Below are 8,897 nucleotides of genomic sequence, written 5' to 3'. Positions count from 1 at the left end.
CTGGGGCACGAACCCGTGTCCCCCGCGTCGGCAAGCGGACTCTCAACCACTGCGCCACCAGGGAAGCCCCGTGTTCTGTTTTATAGGCACATCCTCTCAGCCCCAGCGAGCCGCAACGGGCACTGGGAGCTAAAATGCAGCTACAGCCAGCGATCGCGAGCAGTGTCCCTCTGGTGTGGAGGGGTTTAGCCAGTTAGGTTGACCACAAGCCACTGAGTTCAATGGTACCATTCTGTAACAAAAGACATTTTTTACGAAGAAACCAGTCATTGGAACAAGGGAGTCAGTCAGCACATCGGCTCTGGAGAAAGACAATCTGGCTGCACCATTGTGGGACTGAGGGAAATCCCTCAACATATCTGGGTCCCGGTGTCCTCATCTATCAAATGGGGCCATGCCACAACCTTCCCTCATAGTTGTTATGAGGAATAGATGAAATTACATACATGAAGACTTTCGTGCTGTGTTTGGCACGTGACAAATGCTCTTAGGTATAAGCCACCAACATATATAATTAGTCATAATAGAAGCTTTTCTCCTGAGCCCAAGGACTGTGCCTATATGGTGTCCCAGACACTTATGGGAGTCAGGTTCCTTCATGGAGTTACAGGAAAGTACTTTAGCTCTTCTGCAGGCACAGTTTAACTCTCTGCTTTCAGTTTGAGATGTCATCAGCCGGTGTCCAAAGAAATCTAGCAGGGAGAACTTTATTATCTCAGGGACTTTTCCATGTTTCCAGGTGTAGCTCAAACCTTCTTGGCAGACACACTGATTTTGTAAATACTGTGATGAGGTATCCACTTCTCCTAGGCAGAATCACCTGAAACAAGATGACAAGACTGACCTATATATCAGAATGTCACAGACAGAGGTATTCTTAGAATCTGTCAGACTCCATACATGTATTATTTATCTCACTGTAATAACATAGCAATACGAAGAGAATGCCAACACAGTGATCTGTAATGCAGATGACTCCACAAACATTTCCATGTTCAAAGTCTGTACGGTCAGTGCACAGTGACTCTGTGGGCTGAGTTTCACAGGAAGGAAGGGTGTAATCAGAGAGAGATTTGGGGTGAACATGGAACTAAACAAAGAAGAGTAATTTGAATGGAATGTTTGAAAGGATCAGCTAATCCATTTCACCACCGGGTTGGGCTTGCCCAAGGCATAGCGATTTTTGAACTCCATAGCTTACGGTACTTTGCTTCTATCTCCATATGAAGGGTCATTTTGCCAGTGGGTCTGAAGTCTTTGAAGTCCTTTGGTTACTATTCCATGTCCCCATTCATTCCTCCCATGGGCACTGGATATGTTTTCTAGTAACTCATTCTTTCTTTGCTAGTCTATTCCCTCATCGCCCCCTCTGGATGGACTTGTGTTCTCTTTAGTCACGTTAATAGCATGAGTCAGTAAAGAGTTAGTGAGGATGACAGCAAGGCAACATCTTTTTCTTGAAGATGCTCATATAATCTTGGAATCATTCTATGTTCTTTTATTTTCTGATGACAATTTAATTCCAGTGATTTCCAAGTTATTACAAGAAGATGTATAGAACCCTTCCAGTACTGACAATAAAAACTCATCCCTCTGGGGTCTTCCTACATTTTATTTTGCCTGGTTCATTCTCTTCTCATATCCTGTTGATATCCTCCTTATTCTTTTTCCACATCTCATGTGGCACAAGGTCACATTTCTCAACAGGGCAACTTTGGGCTAGAAATGGGAAAGAAATCTTTGCCCCTCTCCAGCCCTTTCTCACATATGAGCTGCAATGACCTCCCCAAGGGGATCTGACATAGAAAAGAGCAAATGATGTTCCTCAAAGCAGCAAGTATCATTTAGAGTTTTGTTTTAGACAAAAAAAAAGTTAATTTAGGATTGAGACTCCAGCCTTATGCTGACAAACTTTGCATTTTATCAAGTTAATAAATGAATTAGTCATGCAAGAATGGAGGAGTGTAACAAAGATATCTGTCCATGCCAGTAAAGGTTCTGCTGATCCCAAAGAGAATGAGGTTCGTGTCAGAGGACATGCAAAGTCATCACAAATATACTTCGCATTTGTGTTTCCAGCTTAATTGCTCATGGCTAAACGGAAAATAATAGAAATGGGGTTTTGTTTACATAAAGCGTGAAACTTTGTCCTGGGAACTTTTGTCCTCCAAATAATTCCCAGCAATGTAGTCTTTGGAAGGTGCCCGACCATGTGGAGTTTTAACAGGAAGAGCAAAGAGAACCAATGTAGAGGTTAAGAAAATGTCACAATGCCAGTGGATATGAGTGATTTCCTCTTTATAGTATCAAAGCGGGAGGAGATGTAACTGCTCCAGTGAAGAAATAGATGCTCTTTTCACGTTGTTAGTATCTTTCCTTTTGAAGGAAAGACTTTATTGTCCAGGTAAATCCAGTCAAAAACTCCATGGCTCAACACTAGAGTACCAGGGAATACTGTCTACTGAAAAATAGTGTCTTCTGGAAAACTCCATTTCACAGCACTGTACTGTACTGTTGGTTTTGGAAATGATGTAATAAATCTACTGAAGAAAACACCCTCTGCCAATGCAATTGTGTATACAAAATCATCTAGCTGCTCTGTTCTGACTAATGAACATAAGCTTTGGGCCATGCTCATTAAGGGTAAGGTTACCAGGTGGATATTTGGAGCTGTCTTCAGGTCAAACCCATGGCTGCCCGTTCTCCTCATTTTCCTCTGATGCACTGGATCACTTTCTCTCCCACACACCCTTAATTTTCTTGGCTGTCTTTAGGTTCTGCTTCCAACTTGCTTGGGACATTTTCATTTCCTCTCCTTCTCCTGTCGATTTCTTAGTAAGCCATTCCCAAGCTCCTTTCCCCCATTGCTTCTCTCTCGGTTAACCCTTTGCCCACTTTCCTCTTCCATCAATAACCACAAACATTTCTGCCCTCCAAGTAACCCAGATCAACTATCTACTAATCATCAGGGCACAAAAGTGCTTTCCTCATGTCGCCAGAGATTTAGCTTCCCAGGCAATCCCACCCTCCCTCACGTACCTCGAGTTCACAAAAAAAGATTTCAAAATGAGGCTTTCGGAAACCAGGTGCAGTAAGATGTGCAGGGGGCTTGGGATCAGTCAGAGATGAGTCTTGTAAAAGACAAACACAATATTGTAAATCAGCTATACTCCAATAAACTTCTAAAAAGTCTATTATATCAAAAAAAGACAAATGGAGACATATTAAACATTTTAGAAGTTTATTTGAGCAAAAATTGATTCAAATCGGGTGGCACCAGGTTAGAAGGGGTTATGTGCTCCATCAGCAGGAGCTGGGGAAGATTTCTATAGAGAAAAGGTAGAAGCAAAGCAAGGAAACTGTGTGACTGGCTGTAGCTTAAGCAGTTGCATTCTTTCGGAAAGGCTAGTTGGATGTTTGTGACTGGTTGTCCTAAGGTTTTGATTTCTTAATCTTGAGGCATTCACACTTAGATCTGGGTTTGCTTAGGAAGGCAGGCTGCTGAGGCATTAGAGCCACCTGAGTCTCATGGCCTCCTTGTTTCATTTATTTAACAATTCCCTTCATTTGGTGATCCTTTCATATGTGAGGGACCAGTCAAAAAGTTAGGTCACTCTCAGTCACCATTGGGGTTAAGCAGTCTTGTCTCATCATGAAAATCAGAGGTTACGATGTCAGGTTTGTGGAAGAATTGTTTTTGCTGTTCATCTTGTTTGTTTCTCCAAGTGAAGTGAGACCATCTGATGTACAGCTGATGGCTACAAACATGTATCCTTGAGAGCATACAGTGCACCAGCGAGACTACAATGGTGACTGTCGCGAGAATGATATCAAGAGATTGAAGTATGTTCCGTAGTCAGGGCCCCCAGGAAGCAAACCAGTTGGTTTCAGATACACCAACGAATTTATCAAAAGGAACATCAACCTGTTTTAGCCATGTGAATCATTTGCTAATGCCTTGTATTTGCTACAGTACAAGAGGCATTGATCCAGGTACAGCAGGAGGTATTTGCTGTGGCACAGTCTTTTCCTTCTTGAGCCGATAAGTGACCTAAAGCAGCTCTATTATCTAAACCCCCCTTAACAAGAAAGCCTAGGGACCTTGGTTGCGCAGCCTATGACCTTAGCAGTTCATTCAGTGGTAGTTGCCAGAGTTAAGGAGCATTATCTTCTCAGGCATTAGTAGAGAGAAAAGGCAAGTAGTGAAAAGGCAAAAGAAATAAAGGTTTCGTATTGGAGATGAAGATCTTGGTCTGTGATCTTGGGAGAGCTGTCCACCTCAAGGCGTCATCTGCTTCTGGGGAGGAACCTCATGTGATTGTATTATTTTATAGCATTCTTTGTTTTTTTTTTTTTTTTGCGGTATGCGGGCCTCTCACTGCTGTGGCCTCTCCCGTTGCGGAGCACAGGCTCCGGACGCGCAGGCTCAGCGGCCATGGCTCACGGGACCAGCTGCTCCGCGGCATGTGGGATCTTCCCGGACCGGAGCACGAACCCGTGTCCCCTGCATCGGCAGGCGGACTCTCAACCACTGCACCACCAGGGAAGCCCCCTTATGGGCTTTTAAAGGCCTCTCTAGGCTACGGAGCCAAGCTAAAGACTTATCATCAGACTTTGCTGGGAATCTCTATAGATTTGGGTGAATTGGTGAATTCCTCCCTTTTTGTGGGCCCCTAATTTGCTCTTACTCTTGGGGCTGCCAGGAAGTGACCTTATTGCTCACCTGGCAGGGCTTGGAATCTTGTCAACAAGATACCAGATGATTTTTCCAAGGGGCTTTATTGGTTCTATAAAGTCAACCTTAGTTCCTTTAAAACTGTCTGATCAGATTTGATTTCATGCACATCACTCTCAAAGATGACATTCTAGTCAAAGCCTTGGTAATATAACCAGTGTTTCCAATTGTGTCCTGTTATAAGGAGAACAGGACACAATATTGAACTTATTGAACTTAGGCCAATAACTATATTGCCATGAAAATAAGAACACTCAATATTTTTTCAAATTCTGGAGGGATCAGATAGGGAGAAAAAGTAAATGTTTCAATTCTGTTTACAAATATGTAATTTACCAAATTGCTGTTAAGTCATAGATAGTTTCAGAGAAAAGATTTTCTTAAACCTGGAAAACCAAAACATTAAAGAGTCAGCAATGTTTCAAACAAAAAGTCATTAAAAATTATAATCATCCACATCAGTTTATTCAGTCTCATGTTATTAATTCTTATTTTGCTTGAATCCAGTTTTTCCATCAGAGTTTTGGAAATTCTTACCCAATTCAGTGGTCTGATCTTAAAGTTATCAGCAACCTGTATTCTAGAGTACTTGTCAGAGTCTTTTCCATGAATCTCTCTGAAGACAAAGCACTTTTGCAAGCATCAGAGTAAAACAATAACTGTCTGTGAATAACAAAACAACTTTAAAAAATGACCTGTTGGGACTTCCCTTCTGGTGCAGTGGTTAAGAATGCAGGGGACACGGGTTAGAGCCCTGATCCGGGAAGACCCCACGTGCCGCAGAGCAACTAAGCCCACATGTCACAACTACTGAGCCTGCGTGCCTAGAGCCTGTGCTCCGCAACAAGAGAAGCCACCTCAGTGAGAAGCCCGCGCACTGCAACGAAGAGTAGCCCCCGGAGAGCAGCCCCTGCTTGCCAAAACTAGAGAAAGCCTGCGCGCAGCAACGAAGAGCCAACACAGCCAAAATTAAATAAATAAACAAATTTTTAAAATGGCCTGTGGTTAAAGACCTGATGAGAGTTTATTTGATAAGAAAATTTAGTTCTTTCTGTGGCATACAACAGTTTAAGATAATAATTGGACAATAAAGAAACTGGAAAATTTCTATTAACTTCTATTTCTGGAATACCTGTATTAGTAACATATATCCATATATAGTTAACCTAAGACGGTTTATCATCACTTCTTATTTGATAATGCTTCCCATGTAATTTAGCATGAATATCTATCATGTAACTTAATTTAGTACAACTTTAAGTTTTCAAGTTACCAGAAAGATTTCAGTAACTATTTTTATGGTGACATACCATAAAACATAATTATTGTTGAAAAATTTATCTTATTTACACCGATTTAATTTATATAAATTTTTAAATTTATTTGTTCTTAACAATTATGTTTAGCTAATTCTTGAAAATTTCACTATACATTAAATAGCTAACCATCATCTTGAGTTATTTTTTTGCTGACAGATTTTGAAATAGAGATAACATGAGCTTATGTGACTTTTAGTAAACCCAGTAGAATAAAGTTTGTATGTCTGCATTATATTTAATATTGATAACTCTGAAGTGCTTATTTTAACTAAACCAACAAAACTTAAACTAGCTTTTATTTACTGAATATTATCCTAGATCATGTGAACTTGAAAAATATTTGGGTTAGTTTCTATATTTCTGAGAAAACTTTACAAGCATTTATTTTTCTTTAAACCAATTAAATAGAACTCTTTTAAAAATTAAGTTTGGGGCTTCCCTGGTGGCGCAGTGGTTGAGAGTCCGCCTGCCGATGCAGGGGACACAGGTTCGTGCCCCGGTCCGGGAGGATCCCACATGCCGCGGAGCGGCTGGGCCCGTGAGCCATGGCCGCTGGGCCTGCGCGTCCGGAGCCTGTGCTCCGCAGCGGGAGAGGCCACAGCAGTGAGAGGCCCGCGTACGGCAAAAAAAAAAATTAAGTTTGGCAATACCATTTGGCGGTAGAAAGTCACATGTGTATAACACACATATATAGATATACATAAACATACAGACAGATGTAAACAGAAATATTATAGCTTTCATTTTTAAACTTTAGCCATGAGATAGACAAGATAGTACAAAACTTACTAGGTTACTTACTGCTCATTACTTGCTCCCCCAGGGCTGTCAGGGTCTCCTTCAGATCCCTCTTGACACCAGAACTATTATGTGATAAATGGAGACATATTAAAATTTTTAAGTTTTTTTTGAACAAATTGATTTGAATTGGAAGCGCCAAACCAGAAGTAATTAGCAACACTCCACCAGCAGGAGTTGGAGGAAGGACTTTACAGAGAAGAGGAGGCAGTAAAGCAAATACATGATTTGATTGGATTTAGCTTAAGTGGTTGACTTATTTAGGAAAGCCCAGTTGGCTATTGGTGATGGATGGCCCTTAGGTTTTGATTTCTTGACCTTGAGACCATTCAGGCTTAGACTTTAGTTTGCTTATGTAGGCAGATAAGGTATTACAACCACCTCAGTCTAATGGCTTTTTTTTAAATTAACAGTCTGAATCTTCGGTAAACCTGTTCCCTCGTAAAAACAAAACCAAAGGTGAACGGGGAAAATGGGTTCGGCAACATGACCTCAGAATTGTGAGGGTTGATGCTACATATATAAACTTGTCTAGTCCGTGCCGAGCATACAGCAAATGCTCGGCAGTTATTTGTTTTCTCGCCTTTAATGTCAATCACTAAACTTTGAAGCAGAACTTTGCTACTTCTCATTTATTATAACTTTTCCACCGCCTGCTACTGTGTGTCTACACGGCTTATACAAAGACGTGTAGATTTTTCCTTATTTTAATAAGAGTTTTGTACCCTCTCCCAAGTAACCACTCATTGTGCAGTGCATTCAACAAATACCTTACATTTCTAAACTGCCTAGTGTATGACTCGAGTCCTATTTTGTGTGTCTTGGTCCAACACAGGCACAAAATTAGTCATGTTTCAAAGAAAGCTGTAACTTCGTAGGAGAAAGCAGTGAGGACCCCGGGCCTGGGCTGGGTGGAAACACACCTGGCATCCCCGCCGTTGTGCTCATTCCCGCCCCCAGTTCACACTGCATCTTGCTGTGTTTGCAGGGGAGGGGAATGGGGCACGCGGGATTAGGAGTTTCTTGGGAAATAATTTAAACCTTGTCCATAAGTAGACTTCAGACCATTCATGGTCCTTTATAATTTATCACGTTCTTACTCCCACCCGTCCCCCTTCCACGGTCCTTAGGGTCCATTCCATCCTGTTATCACCACCACCTGGGAGGCAGGTACTCCAAGACTATCAGGTAGAAAATGGAGGCAAGTCAGACAATGTGCCCCCGCTGGGACTTGAACTCAGGCAGTTACAGTTGAGAGCGTCTGCCTTACTCTCTTGAACTGTGGAGTCATATAGAGGTCCACAGAAGCTAAATGATAATGGGACCCTGAAGGAATCTGGAGATCAATTCTATCCTGGGGGGGAAGGAATGAGGGGTGATTAGCTATGACCAGCAGGGCCTAAGGTTGGGAGGAGAACAGGTGTCCCCGTTGGTATTGGGGTGTTTGGTACCTGCTTCCAGGCCGATCCAGGCTCACTGCTCCCCACCACAACCCCCCAGTGCAAAAGCCCCAGCCTGGCAGCGGACGTGGACTTGGAAGGCCCTGACTCTGCAGCCAGTGGGCTTCCTAGGCCCCTGGGTGTCCTATTGAAAATGCAGCCGGTTGTCCAGCTGTGCTCCCACCAGCAGGGTTTGAAAAAACCCAATTCCTCCTAACCAGACTGGAGACCATCAGGTGTTTTCTTTTCTGACAAGGTAGCGTAGGAAAGATATTCTCTTACAGTTTGACTTTGTATTTACCTGTTTGCTGGGAAGGAAAAATATTTTTCTATATGTTTATTGACCATTTTTTCTCTCCTCTGAATTTCCTGTTTATAACCTCTGCCCCCTTTTTTTTTTTTTTCATTTATTCTCCTGTCCTTTTTGCCTTTTCCTTGTCGATCTGGAAGAGTTCTTTATATAATTCTTGATCATAATCCGGAAACTTAATATATGTTGCACCTTGTTATATACGTTGCAAGGATTTTCTCCCTGATGATCATTTATATTTCAATTTAGTTCAGGGTGTCCTGTGTGGATGGGGGGAGTTCAAACAAGCTAAACTT

At 42.0% G+C, this 8,897-nt stretch overlaps 1 long non-coding RNA gene across 1 annotated transcript in view; it reads right to left on the bottom strand.

Moving 5' to 3' along the window:
* Positions 1–305: 305 nt before the first annotated feature.
* The window catches only part of LOC137228547 (uncharacterized), a 38,127-nt gene continuing 29,535 nt past the window's right edge, over positions 306–8,897 (bottom strand). Inside the window, exons 2-3 of the long non-coding RNA XR_010945301.1 lie at positions 6,856–6,917; positions 306–820 (exon numbers count right to left, since the gene is read on the bottom strand). This is a non-coding gene — a long non-coding RNA (uncharacterized lncRNA). The remainder of the gene's footprint in view (positions 821–6,855; positions 6,918–8,897) is intronic.

This window comes from Pseudorca crassidens, chromosome 8 (genome assembly GCF_039906515.1).
Source record: "Pseudorca crassidens isolate mPseCra1 chromosome 8, mPseCra1.hap1, whole genome shotgun sequence".
Classification (NCBI taxonomy): domain Eukaryota; kingdom Metazoa; phylum Chordata; class Mammalia; order Artiodactyla; family Delphinidae; genus Pseudorca; species Pseudorca crassidens.
The sequence above is the reverse complement of the archived record's forward strand: the minus strand, read 5'-3'. Positions and strand labels throughout refer to the sequence as shown.